Source organism: Scyliorhinus torazame, chromosome 10 (genome assembly GCF_047496885.1).
Source record: "Scyliorhinus torazame isolate Kashiwa2021f chromosome 10, sScyTor2.1, whole genome shotgun sequence".
NCBI lineage: Eukaryota > Metazoa > Chordata > Chondrichthyes > Carcharhiniformes > Scyliorhinidae > Scyliorhinus > Scyliorhinus torazame.
In genome coordinates this window covers 69,121,752-69,140,572 of record NC_092716.1, presented here as the reverse complement: position 1 = coordinate 69,140,572, position 18,821 = coordinate 69,121,752, and the positions used below count along the sequence as shown (strand labels likewise).

At 41.1% G+C, this 18,821-nt stretch overlaps 1 long non-coding RNA gene across 2 annotated transcripts in view; it reads right to left on the bottom strand.

Annotated features, from left to right (window-relative positions):
• The window catches only part of LOC140430636 (uncharacterized), a 138,656-nt gene that overhangs the window by 118,113 nt on the left and 1,722 nt on the right, over positions 1–18,821 (bottom strand). The window lies entirely within an intron of this gene.

Genomic DNA, 18,821 nt, shown 5'->3' with positions numbered 1-18,821 from the left:
TTAGACCATCCTCCCACCAGGATGTCGCAGTCTAACCATGTCGTTGATCGCTAACAGATGCAGCACTTTCGCATGTCGGTCATCGTGCTGCTTTTGTATGTGACGTTGGTGAAACAACTTGTCCAGCACTTGCGGGTGATCTGGATCAGTGAAGTGTAACACTTGTAGCGTTGTCCTCACATCTCGATTGAAGAGCATTTGAGCCGGTGACAGCCCTGAGCTCAATGGTGATGAACGAAATGATAATAGAGCTAAGTGCATGTCGGAATTCGAGTCAGTGGTCTTGCTGAGCAGTTTCTTAATAATGTGTACACCTTTCTCCACCCTGCCGTTCGATTGAGGAAAGTGTGGACTCGATGTCACGTGCTTGAAGTTATAATTTTTTGAGAATTCCATCCACTCCCTGCTTGCAAAGCAAGGACCATTGTCGGACATGACCATTTGTGGGATGTCATGCCTCAAGAAGGTTTCCTTGCAGGCTTTGATAACTGACGTCGATGTGAGATCCAGGAGTTTCATTACTTCCGGAAAGTTGGAGTAATAATCAATGAGGAGAACATAGTGTCGACCCATGGAATGAAACAAGTCAATACCAACTTTGTCCCATCTCATGTTGTCGGAGTGGCTCCTTGCATTGTGCCGGCTGATGTTTTTGACTCATGTCACATATGAGCACCATATTTGTTATGTCCTTGTTTATCCCAGGCCAGTACATGGATTACCTCGCTCTTCTTTTGCACTTGTCGACACCAAGGTGCCCCTCATGAATCCTGCAGAGCATGTCTGCCCGGAGCGCCAGTGGAATGACGATTCTGTCATTTCGCAGTACGATGCCATCCACCACGGACAGTTCAGTTTTGACATTTTGGAACTGTGGGCACCACCCTCTTGACCAGCCATACTGAAGGTTGTTCATGACCTGGAGCGGGGTCGCATCGTCTCGTGTTGCCTGACGAATTTGCTGCAGCATCTCGTCCTTTGCCAGGGGTTTCTTTCTGCACAACTGTGCATGAGCTTCTACATCGTTAATGGATGCCGGAGGTGTACTGTTAGCATCAATGGCTCGGGACAAGGTGTCAGCGATTATTAGGTCCTTCCCTGGAGTGTAGACCAGCGTGAAGTCGTACCTCCTCAACTTCATCATCATGCATTGTAGGCGCGGCGTCGTGTCTCTGAGATCTTTGCTGATAATGTTGACCAGTGGCCGATGATCAGTCTCCACTAGAAATGTGGGAAGGCCGTACACATAGTGGTGGAATTTTGTTATACCCGTGATCAATCCCAGGCACTCCTTCTCTATCTGTGCATGCCTGCACTCCACGACGGTCATCGCTCGAGATGCGTAGGCCACTGGGACCCAGTCCGACTGGTCATTCTGTTGAAGTAGCACCGCACCAATTCCATGTTGACTGGCGTCGGTGGAGATCTTTGTGGGTTTTGTAGGGTCGAAGAATGCCAGCGTTGAGCTGCCATCAATTGAGCTGCATCATTCAGATCCACCCACTCTTCTTGGTGGCGTGGAGTCCAGTCAAACACTGCGTCCTTCCTTATCACATTTCATAATGCTGTCGTCTGTGCTGCTCGGTTCAGTATGAACTTGCCGAGGAAGTTGATGAATCCAAGAAACCTGAGCACCGCTTTCTTGTCACGTGGCCGCTGCATATTCTGGATTGCCGCGATCTTCTCAGCGCCCGGCTTCACCCCGTGCTCTGATATTGTGTCACCCAGGAAGGTCAGAGATGAATGTGCGAAGGTGCACTTGGATTGGTTGAGCTTCAGCCCAAATTGGTGGATTCCTTTGAAGACTTGCTTTAACCGAACAATGTGGTCTTCCTCTGTCGTTGACCATATTATGATGTCATCAACATATACTCGGACGCCGTCAATGCCATCCATCATATGCTCCATAATTCTGTGAAATATTTCAGATGCAGAGATAATCCCGAAAGGCATACGATTATAACAATGTCGTCCAAACGGTGTGTTGAAGGTACAAAACAGTCGGCTGGAATCATCGAGCTGCATCTGCCAGAAGCCTTGTGAGGCATCAGGTTTGGTGAATATTCGAGCCTTCGCCATTTCACTCGTTATCTCCTTTCGCTTGGGGATGGGGTAGTGTTCCCTGCGAATGTTTTTGTTCAAATCTTTGGGATCTAAACAGATTCTGAGTTCACCGGACGGCTTCTTGACACACACCAATGAGCTGACCCAGTCAGTCGGCTGTGTGACCTGTGACATGTTGCCTTGAGATTGGAGGCGTTGGAGTTCTGCTTTTAGCTTGTCCCGCAACGGAGCTGATACCCTCCTTGGTGCATGAATGACCGGTGTTGCATCGTCTTTGAGCAGGATTTTGTACTTGTAGGGTAACGTACCCATGCCACAAAAGACATCAGGATACTCACTGAGAAGCAGCTGGATGGCATCAGCCAGTCGTGATGAATCAATTGTGTTCATGAAAATCCTCTGTATCAGCCGCAAATCCTTTGCAGGCTTGAGCACCTAACAGCGATGTTCGTTTGTCGTCCACGATCTCAAAGCGCAGTCCTTTCGTGACTATCTTATTGACTACTTGGAGGTGGCATGATCCCCTCGAGGTGATCTGGTTGCCATTGTAGTCTGTTAACTTGCATGCAGCAGGTATCATCTTGTGTGTCCCTGGGATGGATGCGAGATCTTTGCTTGCCATCAAGCTCGCGGACGCTCCCGTGTCAAGCTTGAACGTAATTAGGGAGTAGTTGAAAAAAAAATGAAAATCGCTTATTGTCACAAGTAGGCTTCAAATGAAGTTACTGTGAAAAGCCCCTAGTCGCCACATTCCGGCGCCTGTTCTGGGAGGCTGTTACAGGAATTGAACCATGCTGCTGGCCTGCCTTGGTCTGCTTTCAAAGCCAGCGATTTAGCCCTGTGCTAAACAGCCCCTTGCACCATGTTCACTTGCACCATGGCACTCCATTCGCTTGTGGAGTCAATGGTATGCACGTATTGAGGCTGTGTGGTCAGCCCGTGCGGTTCCTCTGTGGCATTTATGATTCCAATGCCGTATGTGCTCCCCCAGGAGTGGAAAGCTTTGTGGCTGGAAAATTTTTCTTTGAGTGTCCGAGTGTCCATTGTGTCTACTGTGCGAACCTTGAAGTTTCCATGTCTTTGCGTTGGAGAGTAATGTTTTGCTGTGGACTGACACTGGAGGCAAAATTATTCATTTTGGAGCACTTTAGACATCTTTTCCCGAGTGCAGGACATTTTCCTTTTAAGTGGGCGTTGCCACAACGGTAACACGTCATGACGTTTGTGACGTCACGCGTCGGCAGCAATCGCGCATGCGCGACTCGCTCTTCTGGCTGGGTTCGGAACTTTGCATACTGCGCATGCGCAGACATGCTGGAATGGGCGCCGGCGGCCGGAAAAAAACGCCTGTGAGTAGAGGCCACCATTTTAACATCGTCCACCTCGTGGAGGATTTTCTCTGTGTTTTTTTATTCTAGAAACTCTAGGTACTGCAGCTTTTTCTGTTCTTGCTGTAAGCATTTTGCTACGGTAGTTTTTAAAGTTAAAGTTAAATAATTTTGCTGCGTTAATGATTCCCTTAAATTTTCATCTGAGAGACCATAGATTAATTGGTCCCTGATGATGGAGTCTGTTACATCAGCACAGTTACAACCTTGTGCTAGCAATCGGAGATCTGTGACAAAATTAGAGATAGTCTCCCCATTTTGTTGGAATCTGTTACGCAGGTTAAAGCGTTCCATGATTTCATTTGACTGTGATTTAGTGTTCATCAAATTTTGCAATTATCACTTGAAAGCTATTTTTATCTTCATTGTCACCATACGTAAAAGAGTTATAAATGTTTACATCTTGCCGGCCTACCGTTGACTGCAGTATCCTAATCTTTCTCTCGTCGGGGGCTGCATTTAAGGCAGTAGCTGCTATGCATATTTGAAGCTGCTGTTTATACATTTCCCAGTTACTATTTAAATTACCGATAGTTTATAGCAGCTCTGGAAGTGGCGTGTGGTCCATCGCTTCGGTTGGTTGTCTGGAATCCAAATGCTGCAAAGTTTTCCACAGCCGAGTGGCCGGCCCGTTACTTTTTCTGCTTATTTTCGTTCTTTCTGGTCTCTAACCTAATCTATCTAGTATTGTTCGATTAAAGCCAACATGGTACCATGTTTTGTTACCTGTATGGAAGGTAACATGTGCTACTCAATTCAGTTACAGCAATGGTTTTTGGAAGAAGGCTCGAAGTCGATCAGAAGTTTTACATAAAGTTTATTGAATAACACAACTTAAATAACTGCGCGAGCTCCTACTTTAAGAACTGTACTAGTAGAAAGGTTACAACTTTTCTATACACTACCACTAGGCCTGACCACACTAGCAGCCCTGAGCTAAATCTCTGCCTTTGATCTCCTCACAGTCTTCTCAGCCAACGAGACCTTGAGGGCTGCTTGCTTCCCCCTTTATACCCGCCAGTGCTGCCCCTTCTATACATACCCATGTAAAGCTCACTACAGGTGTATCTTAAACTCTTGTGCATCTTGGCAACAGGGGCCTTATTGCCTGCTTAATGCCTTGCACCCAGTTATAAGATGCTGGTAAATAAAACATGCATTTGCGAGGTGGAATATTGAGACTGTCTACGAATGTGAGTATAGCATGTCATGGCTGAATAGGGGCTTGACTTATTCGCAGAGTGTATGCAAAAATGTGATTTTTGGGGCCAGGAATAAGGTGTTGTTTTATACACCAGATTGACTTATATGCTGTGATTTATGGTATACTGTAATCTGCTGTAACCAGATTTTATTTAAAAAAACAAGGCTCCAAAGATTGTATTTATGTTGTATCCCAGCTTTTGTCACAACGTATGCTCATAATTTGAAAGGGCTTGATGATCAATTGGCGGTCAAATCAAAGTGTAATAGATAGCCAGCAACTTGTATGCATTTGATATAAAAGGTGCTTTATTCCAAATCACTATTTTGTCACTGAAAGAATGCTTTCTGACCATGGATTAATTAAAGTGTAAACATTAAATATTGATTGATGCATTATCAGCCCAGAGCAGTTGCCTACACTCAGATTGATTTCTACCGTGATTTATTGTCATATTTGTTGAGTCATTTCACTTGATAACAAAGAGAAATTGCCTTCTGCTGGTGTCTTCTCTGTCTTCCTGCTCTCTCTGGCTTTGAATTCGAAACTAATATGCATGCAACAAAAAAGTGCCAGTCTTTCTGGCAAATTCTTGTTCCCCTTCTTGTCTCAATTTAGTACTGTACTGGTGTTTTTTGCAGTAAACCTATTTTTGACTTACAATGGCAGCCGCATGCTGTTTAATAAACAGATGGTCAAAACTCTTAAAGAAAGCAGACTTTTGGCACAATGCATTCCATTCTCTCCTTTTGTGTACATGTTTGTCATAGGCTATCTTTCCTTTTGTTTCGAGAATATTAGTGACTTCACTTCCTATGCGTCGTCAGAGTAGCATCAGCATTGTGACAGTATTTTTCCAGTTTTAAAATCTCAGGGGTCAACATTCAGTGTTTTGTTGCAACAAGCAATTGCAGTATGCACCATTAAAGCAGTGTTTTCTAACTGTCCCTTGATAATTGTTTTGAGGACTCAAACAAGTAATACTATCCAAAGTCATCTATGAGGTCAAATTGTTGCAGAAACCAGCCTAGATTAATCCTTGCGATTGAGACCCTTATCTTGTGCATTTTCAAATGTACTGGCAGTGTTATAAAAAGAACCGTAGATCAGAGATAACATTTTAGATAAAGCTACAAATGGTGTAATATGATCCACATTTCATTTGTTCATTGAAGGAACTTCTATTTGCAAATGCTTATTGCTTGTCTGAAAAGAACTTTGTGCATTAATTTAATTCCTTGTCAGAACATTATACTTATTAGTCCACCTCCAGAATATTTTTTTAGAATCAGGTCAATGTTTTAAAAATGCATTGCATTTATCCTGAAATAAACAATACATTTCCCATTCACAACTCATTCCAGGATCCCCATCAATGAAAATGACTGCAGTTTGCATGATTAAGGATCTCATTGTGTTTGGGGCATTTGCACAGAAGGATGAGCAGGGCTGTTCAATATGTTGGCTACCTTTGTTTATTAAACCTCATCCAGATGTTCATCCAAATACACCATTAGGAAAAAAACACACACTTTGCAAATTATCCTCCTTAAACAGAACTGTTTTCGAAAGCTGTGAACCTGAAACTCTGTCTGATATCATCTCATTGTAATCATTTACAAATCACCCCAAAACCCACGGCTATGAATGTTATTCAGTCGACTGTTTGTTTCACTGCTCAATTCTCCTGCACAGAATGTAGGACCTGCTGCTCAAAGGCAATTGAGAATAAAACAGCAAAGATTCTTTCAGGAGAGGAAGCTTTGTGCTACCTATGACTTATTAGAAAAATTATGAAAATTTGTAATTAAAACACGAATAATGGTATTCTCCTTGTCTTGTGTATTAAATGGGGTGCACCTTTTTGACATTAAACTGTATCATTCCTCAATTTATTCCTTTTAACTTAGAATGTTTGTTGCTTTAAAAAGTGCCTTTTATTGCTAATTTACTTCAAAGTTGCAAACAGGAAGCAATAAAACATTCCATTAGTATATATCTTCAGAAACAATGTTCAGTTGGATTTTATTGCTTGTTGTCTGGCATTTTGATTCTCTTGTAGCCTTTTATCATTGCTGTTTACACATACCAGCTGAATGAGTTATCCACTGATCAAAGGGTTAAGCTGTGTATAGGGAACAAGTAGGCTGGATAAGCAACGCTAATAGTAACTGTAGAGTACTGAAAGAAGATATGCACAAGGACTAGTTAATGCAAAACATCAGTAATGTGTTCTTCCACAGGGCTTCTTTTCCTTGTAGTTTTCTTTTGTTTTGTCACAATGCAATATCTGTGCATGCTATAAATTTTTATTAGCGAACTACTTTTCACCTGACAGGGCATATTGTGAGAAACCATTTTGATATAATGGAAGGAATTCATATTTAAGAAATTCTCAGCCATGGTCACGTTTTGTTTTCTTTCACAATGTCTACCTTCCTCTCACGACTTACGCTACCATTTTACAGGTATTCTCAGTTAGTTATTGGCAGGTATCAAGACCTGGGTCCCTCACACATGTAGCTATTTCTTCCCATGTAAGCCTACATGGTGAACACTAACAGTCTGTTAACATTACAGTTAAGCCTGTCCTTGTATCTATACAGGAACATTGTATGTGGGGATCTTTCGACGGTGATCATGAATAGAAGCCCTTACAGATATTTCCCTGCCCAAACTTGAGGACATTTGAGGCCAATTCAAGCATCTGTTACAATTTTTAAGCACTCGTTAGATTATTTCTCTTGTATTCAGTGCCAAGAACTATTCCCGAAAGTGAACCTTTGCTCCCTACAAACAATTATGTCATCTTGCCTCAGGAGTAGCACCTTTGCCTCGGAGCCAGAAATTCAGCCAAAGCTCCATCTACCTGTTCAGGTAGATACATTTGAATAAGAATAGAAAAATTCTCATTGTGTCCTTGTCAACATTTATTCCTCAAGCCACTAAGGCAGTTGGACACAATTTTGTTTTTGTTTTTTAAGACTTTTCTGTCAATGGACCTGCTGCTCCATTCACCCACAAAACAAGAACACTTCCGCACTTCAAAAATAGTGGATTGGTTGTAATGCCCTTCAGAATATTCTGAGGACCTGGAAGGTGCTATATAAGTATGTTAAGTATTTTCTTTCAAAGGGTGGCCATAAATGCACAATACTTGGTATGTAGCATTGATTACGGGTTACAGAAAATACCCATGTTATGGAACTAGCATGAATCATTCCATATTCCCTGATCTTTGTATAATGGAAGAACGATCACTATAATATAATTGAAGCTCTGGCTAAAATCAAATTAACACAGAGCAGTTTCAAAGTTAGAAGATCTTTCTGGTTTTCCGTGAAATATCATAACAAATCTATATAGCATCTTTAACGTAATGGGACACCCCAAAGCACTTCAGGAGCATTATAGAACAAATTGTGACAGTAATGATGCATGTTCACAGACTTCTTTAGAAACACAAAAGGTATTTCCTAATAAAAAAAACTGTACAGAGGCCAGCATCCATACGCTGCCCTAGAGGAGTCCATCTGGCTACACCTACCTCCTGAGATGTCTTCTGTCCAAAAGGGGGTTCCACCCCTGTGGAGATTACTCACATTCTTTCCCAATTTGTCCCTCAAGACAGGTGACCCTCTTCTGCTGTGTTGCCCTTAAAGGGAGAATCACCATAAAACACCACAGGCACCAAGCTATATCAGATGACATTGGGTCAGATGATTAAAAGTTTGGTCAGAGAGTGAGCTTTAAGGCATTTTCTAAAGGACGAAAATGATGTAGAGAGGGAGAGAGGTTTAGGGTTTGTATTCCAGAGCTTGGGGCCTGTAGGGAACTGAAGACATGGCCACCGATGGCAGGGCAATTGTACTTGAGAATGCGCAAAAGGATAGAATTAGAGGAGCTCGGATAGCTGTGAGGATTCTGAGGAGATTACAAACATAGGAAGGATCATGGAGGGATTTGCAAATAAGGATGAGAATTTTAAAATCAAGATATTGTTTGACCAGAATGCAAAAAAAGGGGGGTGGCACAGTTGCGCAGTGATTAGCACTGCTGTCTCACGGCGCCGAGGGCCTGGGTTCGATTCCAGCCCTGGGTCACTGCCCCGTGTGGAGTTTGCACATTCTCCCATGTCTGCATGGGTCTCACCCTCACACCCAAACATCTGTAGGATAGTTGAATTTGACACGCTACATTGCCCCTTAATTGATTTTTTTAAAAATCCAATAAAGGGCAGTGAACACAGGGTTGTTAGCAGAACACGACTTACTGCGAGTTAAGGCATAGGTAGCAGAGTTTTGGACAACCCCAAGTTACAGAGGGTAAAGTGTGGGAGACGAGGGTGAGTTGGAATAATTGAGTCTAGAGGTAACTGTTATAACTCGACCCAAGGCCGTGGGGTCTGTCCCATCAGGTTCCCTGTGGTCTCACCTGAATACGATATCCTCCAATGAGTGGGCGGGGCTACATCCTTAACCTGAGGTAACCTGGGACTAAAATACCCCAGCCCGAGTGTGGACCAGCACGGGAAACCCTTCGGGAAGTAGAGAGTGCATAGAGTAAGTTAGTAAATCCTTTTTGTTCACATCCATCATCATTCCCTCGAGGTCACTTTTCCTGAATCTTACAGTAACAAAGGTATGAATGAGGGTTTCAGCAGTAGATGAGCTGAGATACTGGCAAGATTAGGCAATGCTTCAAAGATGGAAATAGGTGTTCTTATAGTGATGTGAAACTTAACCAATTTGAATTCTAAGCATGTTAGTCGCAAACACAGTCCAAGTGTTTGTATTTGGAGAATCTAATGACTTATTTGTCCACTCCCAAGCTTTCTCATTTGAGTTCTTCCTTTACGATATGAAGTTGTTAGTTTGAGTGATAGTGTTACTAAAAGCTGAGATGTGAAATAACTGGCCAGGGCTTTTTGCTCCTGATTGCAGTTCAGGCTTCCCTACTGGAAAGTACATGCATGTGGGCATTGGGTGAAATCAGGAGTGGGAACAACTGTGAAGCCCTGCCCACTGACTGGTCAGATTCACACATAAAAAGTGGTTACTTGGGTACAAAATTGCCTACATCAAATTGAACTAATGAGGGTGAAAATTGAAGGGCAAATTAATGAAAGTCTGTTTTAAAAGAGTTTCTACCATCTGTTCCAGCCAGTGTTTTTTGTTGCCATGACTGATTACCATCATCACGATCATTCAATTTTGATTGGTGTTACTTGAAGGAAAGAGGGTTGGCATAATATTGTGATGTTGGATGGATGTTATAATGGATCCTACTGAAAGGAAGAGTAATTTATTGAAAAATAATGCACATTATTTTACTAAGGTATATTACCGTGCCATTTTCTACATTCTCTCCTCTCCGAAAAGTATTGATCCCCTATCAAACAACAACAACTTGCATTTATATTGCACCTGTGACATAGTAAAACATGCCAAGAGGGCAGCACAGTGGCGCAATGGGTTAGCCCTGTTGCCTCACGGCGCCGAGATTCCAGGTTCGATCCCGGCTCTGGGTCACTGTCTGTGTGGAGTTTGCACATTCTCCCTGTGTTTGCATGGGTTTCGCCCACCCAAAGCTGTGCAAGGTAGGTGGATTGAACATGCTAAAATTGCTCCTTAATTGGAAAAAAATGAATTGGGTACACTACATTTTTTTTTTAAATGCCAAGGCACGTCACACTCACGTTATCAGACAAAAATTGACACCAAGCCAAAGGAGATATCAGGACATGTAACCAAATGCTTGGTCAAATACACAGATTTTAAGGAGACTGCTAAAGGGGGAAGAGAGAGGTAGGCTTATTGCCTAGACAGTTGAATGTGTAGCAGCCAGTGGTGGGGCAATGGAAGTCAACGATGCACAACAGGCAAAGCACTGGGTTCTCAGAGGGTTATGGAGATAGGGAGAGGTTTGAATACAAGAATGAGAATTTTAACTTTGAGGCATTGGCAACCAGGGTCCAGTGTCAATCACAGAGCACAGGGGAACTGGATGCATGGAATTTAGTGTGAGTTAGGATAAGTTTAAGTTGATGGAGGGAGGAAGATGGGAGAAGAGCATAATGTCAAGTTCATAGGTTGAAAAAACATAACTGATGGACTGAGACAGGAGCAGAGATAGGGGGCATAACAAAAGTAGGTGGTCTTTGTGATGAAGAGGGTGTGGGTGGGGCAGCACGGTGGCGCAGTGGGTAGCACTGCAGCCTCATGGCGCCGAGGTCCCAGGTTCGATCCTGGCTCTGGGTCACTATCTGTGTGGAGTTTGCACATTCTCCCTGTGTTTGCGTGGGTTTCGCCCCCACAACCCAAAGACGTGCAGGGTAGGTGGATTGGTCACGCTAAATTGCCCCTTAATTTAAAAAAAAAGTGTGGGCAAATAGGACACTAAGGTTGCCAATGGTCTGGTTTAGCGACCAGGGAGGTGGGCAGGGAATTGCTTGCTAGCAGTTTGTGACAGAGGGAAAACCAATGGTTTTGGTCTTCTCAATGTTTAATTGGAGGGAATTGTGTACGCTGCATTCTCGGATTAAATCTGTTACAGGAGAATGAAGGTGACTCGAAAGGGTAAAAACAACCATGACTGCTGAAGTTTATAAAGCTGCTCTGTTCAACTTTGAATCAGGTGAGCAATGAGTCTGTCAGTTTTGTTGGTTTTGTCCTAAATTCTGTTAAATAATTTTCAAGCTGCTCAAAGCCTGATTTGTACTTATTTATTTAATAGCAGCACACTTGTATGTGATTTGTACATATCTGTCTGTAAATGTAAACATAAGTGCATCAGGGAACTATATTCTACCATTCATCCCACCCCCCTCATTCCCCCATCAATTCCTCTCTATATACAAACACTATGTATCTTTTCTTAAAGGTCATGACTCACTGTAATGTACAGTGATTCAGTAATCTAACACTCCCAGGAGAGGGGTAGCACCCCTAGGGTGTGCAGCTTTGAGAATAAAGGGTCTGCAGCATGTAATTTCCTGCAATGTGCTTCCTGCAACCACCACTCCCCGTTGGGAGTGGCAAATCATGGAATCAGCTCAATAGTTTCTTAGGTGCCAGCGACCTCTGGTACCTCACCCAAGCATGAGCCTCAATGTCACCCATGGGGGAAGAATTACCACCATGCTCAATCCTGCCCTCACCTGACATTCAAACACATGCACTTTGAAATAAGATCACTGAATGGTGGCCATGGGGATGATCACTAGATCTATTTCCTCTTAATCTTTAGCTTGGAATGTGTGCCACCTGCATCATTACCTGGGCAAATATATGATAACTAACATAAATCCAGGGTTAAATCTGGAATCTTTCTAGCTTTTGTGACTCAATATCACATGGTGAGTTGCTTTTAACCCCACTGAGCTGTTAGGGACCACCCTCACATGGATACACGTTTTAATCTGATTTTTAAGAACTATTTAACACCTTCATCTTGTTATTTTGCACTATATATTTGACATATTTTTCAGACTTAAAGAAGAGAGAAAAATAAAACCCAAAGATCTTTTCATGATGCCAACGAGAGCCGGAGAAAAGAGGGTAGGTTGGCTAAGGGTTGGAATGCATATGCGGTAATAAATGTGGGACTCTCTGAAACTGGCTAAGGGCATCAAACCTGGTATTGAGAACAGTGTTTACAAGCTAGAGCAGAGACTCAAAACTGAATTTTCAATTGCAGAGTGGGTAGAATGAATGGTGCTTCGGAGCTTCAAGATGTTTGTTGCAGCTGTAATTGTAAAGAAGTTTGCTTGAAAGATTTTTATATAGTTTTATCATAAATTGTAGGAATTATACAAATCATTACTTCACTCCTTCTTCATCACTGCATCCATAGGATTACCCTGTGAGGCGGTCAGACCTGGAAACATTAAAATCTCAACTAAAGAAAATATTTTACCTATAAACCTATTGTTCTCCAGAGCGATCTGGAAATATGGTGACAAAATTAAGATTTCCTTTATTTATCTCATATGACCTTTCAATATGCAGGACAAAGAAATAAGCAAAAAAAAATGTTTTAAAACAAATTGTACACTAAAGCTGAACAGAAAAGTCTGAAGTTAAAATAATCCTCCTTTGTTGTCCTGCGCATATTAATTATTTATGCTTGATCCCTGCATTATTTCAGTGCAAATGATAGATTCTGCTCACTTTTGTGCCACTTCACATTTATTTCTCAACATTGGCTCACTATGGTTTCAAATTATTTAATCTTTAACTGCTAGCATCCCAATGACAGGAACAATTTAATTAGTCTTAATTCCCTTCCTCCCCGGCAGAATTCCATACTTCTTTCAAAGATCCCGAAAATAAGTGTTCCTAAAAGTAGCAGAGGACAAGGCTGCCTCACTTATAGCTTCTTGCCTTTGCTAAATATACAAAATTTAAATTGGGCATCATTTTTTTGCCAGACAAATCTGAAATTAAATTCAAGCTCCAAATATGGATACATGGATGTACAAATATATGTTAAAGAATTGCCTTTATTTATCCACTGCCTCTTGAAAATACCAAAATCGTGATTATAAAAGCAAGCCTGCAAAATGTCTGGAAACTTTTAGAAAAAATAGAAAGCAAATACTAAGATAAAGTCCAGAAGTAACGCAAAGGGAAATGGCATAAATACTTGAAAATTTCTGTTAATACCTTCACCGTGGTATTTCAGGCAGTTAAAAATGGATGACTGTGTGCAAAATACTACAATTCACAGTCTCCAGATAAATTCAACCGAGCGTCATTAAGGATTGAACTACTCCTGGCATGGAACTGAATCTTCCTGGGGAGGATATGCTTTGTGTTTAGAGATTTGAAGCACAATAATCATGTGTGTTGCTAAGGCTCATAGAAATCATCACAGCATCCAAATTTCTCCTTGTCCAAAATCAACAGATTGTCTGTTTATGTGTGGATTTTCACTTATGGAAGGTCTTTGTGATTTCACATGAATGATACAATTAACCCATTAACACAACTAGTGCGGTAAAGAATTACAGGGTGTCTCACTGATGATGACATGTTAGTGAACAATAATAATTACCTGCATATTTTATATTTACTTTACATCTTTAAAAACATCTCAGATAGGTTCTCTTTTGTACTAGAGTTCTCCTCAGCCCTGTGCATGAGGCTCCAGTGCATAGGCGCTGGTAAGTCTGACAGGAAGATGCCAGGTATAGCGTTTCTCTTGGGACATTTGTAGATATTAGTGAACTATTAAGACATTTCAGTTTTATATCTGATTTTATTATCATTACATACTTACAGTGACATTGGGTCCGGAAATCGTAAATTACTTCCGTACATTTAAATCCTGTACCGCATGTTATATAAGTGGTACAGATTCTAATTTGAGAAGTTGGGTGACGCATGAGGGGGAGAATTAAATGGGCTAAAATTGCAAAGTTTTTTTTAAGGCGCTAGTGATTCTGGAAACGTTATAGTTTGAATTTTCCCTTCTGACTTAATTTCCCTAATTAATTTTAACTTAATATTAATTAAGAACAATTAAAGGATGTTTCTTTACTAGTTCATACATTGCTGACCATTGTGCTGATATCAAAGGACGGATTTGATTATGGATTAGCTACACGTCAGAAAAATCGCGGACATGGTTTAGATTTCACTAGTCGAAGGAGATCATCTTTGCAGCTTTGTTAGTGTAGCTGGTTGTAACTTGCAACGGAATTCACTCAGCATCACGTTTCACTGAGTGCGTTTGCACTGATATTAAACGAGTTTAGGAAATAAATATAGCATGTACGTTGTTCCAGAATCAAAAATGTTGATATCGACTCATTAGAGATACTTAAAAATATATAATTTTTTGAATTATGAATGTTTAATCCCCCTCTTATGTTTAGGTAGCCAAGGTGCGTATGCTTATATGTTATTGTTTTACATCTTATTGTTACAATCTAAGACTTTCTAAATGTCCCCATGTGGTAAAACACTTAACCAGAACTCAGTATTTATGGTGACAGGAGCAGACAGGCGATATAATTATGCTTAGACTGAAATGAGAATGGGCCACAAAACAAATATTTTCTTTAATTGTACGAGATATTCTTATATTAGCCGGAAAAAAAACAGTTGCAAAAGCACATACAAACTATATTGCGGAATCGAAGCTGATAGGCCTTAGAATTACTGAGCCGCAGTAATTGTGATCATCTGGTGGAGGGTAAATAAAAATGCGGAAAATTGCTGTTCATACTTGGACAAGTTGTCAAGGTTAGTGATAGGTGGGCCATATGAAACAGACAACTCCAAAATTCACTTTGTTTTGTGGTTGAATTAAAGTTTAGGCAAGCTAGGCAAACAATGCTTATACTTCAGAGGCAGATTCGGCTGAGCAATCGATAGCAGTGAGTTAGGTATATGCTGTCTGATTAATTCTTTATTCCCCCTACGTGGGTCTTCATTGACAAGAGAATGTGTTCGTTGACGATCCCGCTGCACTTTAATGTACCATTTGTCGTTTATACACTATATGATCCCCCCCTCCCTCCCCAGTCTGGTTTATAGAGGTGCTGAACAGCCAGGGATCGCCTTCTGTCATTGTCAATATGCTCCCAAACTGACAATAGTTGGCATAGAAATGGAATAATACGTGTGAGATGGCAAGTTTCTCCTGTTCTTTCCATCTAGCTTCAGGGAGGTAAGGGAACCAGTAGATCAATACCATGTCTTGCATGAAGTTCCCTGCAGCGGCTCCATTTCTCACTCTGGACGGTGATGCTAACTATCAATAACAATAACGGCCTGTCTCAGACAGAATTAAGGTCCTCTGTCCTGGATGTGTGTCTGGTGGCTGCAGATAAACATCTTCTCCTCAAGACTGCAACAAATAAAACGTTTGAAATGCTTTGACCCCTGATTACTATTTCATGTGTACAATTTCGCCGTCAACTCCACACAAAGAAAAAATATGAAACATATTTTTTGTTTTATATTAGCCCACAGATCAAAAGTTCAGAATACAAGCACAACGGCTGCATTTGGATGTCGGGGGACAGACAAATAACCAAATGTGGATTGCCTGCGTTTTGTGGTCCGTTTTCAATTAACATATGCATGTATGAATGCTGACAAGCTGTCATCTAACGAAAGGCTTCCATAAAGGTGAATGCGTTTATCTCTTCCACAGGTGGGCTGTCAACTGTAAATCTGTAGTTAATCATCTTAAAGTATGTCTATCAATAAGTGTTAAAAGGACAGCACTAGTGGCTTGCTGACAAACAGGTCAAACAAAAGCTATCAAATGTGTTAAGAAGCAAATCGAGTTAAAATGTTTCACCTCATCTGGTTACAAGGTTAGCGGTTTTCACTGGATTCGCCCCTTACACCCTCTGGACATTCTGAGAAGCCAGCATCATTTTTTGGCTGTTGCTGTATTAAGTTGGCGCCCTTGGCTGACCCATATTGCTGATGATTCAATTATGTGGTGAGAACGTCTGTTCATGAACAATGATCAATTATGCTATGTCAGCAATAATCGAGGGTGATTCAATTGTGTTCCTCTCCTTGTATCGATTATTAGTAAATAAATCAGTATTTGGTGGTGGGGCGGGGGGGGGGGGGGGGGGGGGCGGGCTGCTGATGTTCCACGATGCAGTGCCCCCAGCAGACCACGCTGGACACCCTGGTTCTTTAAGCATCAGAAATCGGAGTGGTGGCCATCGATCAGACTTAGAACAATCCCACCTTTTTTTTCATCACAAACAACACTGCAGAAAAATATCAATCTTCACCAAATAACTTACATGTGTTTTTTTTTAACCGGAGAGAACTGCAGGATAGAAATATTTCTGAAGTATCCTCTAACCCAATCGGGTTTCTTCTAAACTTGCAAAAGAACCGAACAAACTAAGGTTTTGCAATTGTTGGTTTAATACAGTTTACTAATCTGCTAAAATGTGTATCAGGGTAATCTATTTTGTTCGCCATTATGATTGCCACAATCAGCAAAACTCTCAGTCAGAAGATTCAGTTTTCTTTCTAGGCTATTATAACAAATAAAAAGTCAATCAGAATAAATGATCTCGAGATGAATCTATAACTTTGTCGTTTAAAAAATATACATTGGGTTATTTCACGTGTGACTTTGTAAATTCCAGTGAGTGTTGTGAATTTCACTTGCATTTAGATTGCAAGGTCTAATCTAGCCTAGAAGATCTAATTTAGGTCGTCTTTCACATGGGTGGACTGCAGATCATCCCCTGTTTACAGTAGAATCCACACACTTACATCAATTAACTCGAAATTGATTTTGTTAACTCGGAGCTGTGAAATATTAAAATCGGTAGTTCATCACGGGTGTGTTACAAGTCACCCACAGTGCTAGTTTTGTCGTATAATGTATACATATCAATATAAGAGTTTATTAACATATCTAATTTTAAAACGTACAGAGAAATATTAAACAAATATTTTATCGCATGGCTTGGAGGATGATGCATTTAAAAATGGAAGCAGGAACTCTTGAATATCCATCACTGACCAAGTGCCTAGTTAAATATTCCGTGAAAAATAATAGCAACTCAAGGAGCACCTAACCACATTATTATCTTCATTCTTCAAAATCATCTCCACATGATAGCTTCGTTTGTCTTTCCACTAAAATGAACTCCACAAACGTTACAAAAAAAATCGTCTTATTAAGGAAGAAATAACCACGGCTGAAAGATTTGTTTTAAAAAATGACGTTATTTGAAACAAGTTAAGAAACGTAATTAATTATTCAAAATGATATTTTTCTTTAAAACTGCAACGTGTCAGCCCCTGTTGTTTTTCGTGACTTCTGTCGGCATTTCTTTCCTAAAGCTCTATATTATCAAGCAATGTTTGTCCCGCCATCAAACAATTTATTTCGCTAATCAATGAAACGAGGGTACAAGAAAAACAGTTTCGTTTCGAATCGTGCGCCTGTCATTAATGCAAGCTTTCAGTGATCTACACATTTTAGTTGATAAAACTCACACGTTGTATTTGGACTATTTTTTTAAAACACCCCTTTACGAGTTGGAAGCGATACACCAACAGGAGAGACGAGAGCTGTTAAAGTTTGCTCAGTATTGAGTGTTGTTGACTCTGCTCGGTTAACGATAATTTCGCAATATCGCTCTGATTTTGCTCGTTTCACCAAATACTCAAGTGGGGAAACGGAAAACACAATATCCGAGGTTTGAACGCGGTTGTTGCAAAGTCGATTCGATGCCTTTTATTACTTCAATCCAGAATTTAAAACAGACTGGCGAAAAGCAAATTAAAGGACGAGGGTGGAGGGGGAGGGGGTGATCGTATGATTGTGATTTTAAAAATGATTAACTGCGTGATATGTGAACATTATTAGAACAATGTAGATTTTGGACATTGGAATATTCCACGGCCAACGCATTCAATGCATTAATTAATTGGGTGTAAATTACTGTGTAAGAAATTCCAAAAGGTCCATTGATGTGTCTCGCACTAATCAATAATTTACTTTGTTGCAGCCTTACACATCTTCACTTGTGTTAATGTATCAATTCGTTCATGCGATCGCACAATTTGTGTTAGCTATTCCAGCAGTAGACCATGTTGGTCAGCCTCCCCCCCCCCCCCCCAACCCCTTTATAATTACAGGTAGAAGACACGTTTCGTTAAAAAAAAAGTGATCGTCAGTAGCTGAACTCCCTCAGCCAGTAAGTTTGAGCCATGGCGACGCCGTCTCCACTGCAAACATAACAGAATTGATAGTAATCGCGGCTGCAGGACTGAAAGCTCAAGGAACCAACGATTAGCCGAGCCACCCCTGACTGGCAGCTGGGAGTGCCAATAGCTGGCGCCACCGGTGGTGATCGTCACTGGCTGCAAGTAGCCAATGCAGTAAGCGAAGGACATTGTGGCCCCGGTGTGTGTGTATGTGTGTGCAGGCGGAACTTTGGGGGGTTGTTGCATCAAGCTTCTCAAGAACTGCTAACTTCCAGAAGTTTGGGTAGAAGTTAGCATTATTGCAGAAAATAAAAGTGTTTTTTTTTGTTGCTGTTGGTGTTCCTCGGTGAGAAACTTTAAATGCAAAAGTCTGGCCAAAAAAAAGAGAAAATGAACAGAAGACCGAATAATCAATCAGTTCGTTCTAACTTTGAAACATAAGCGCGTTAAAAA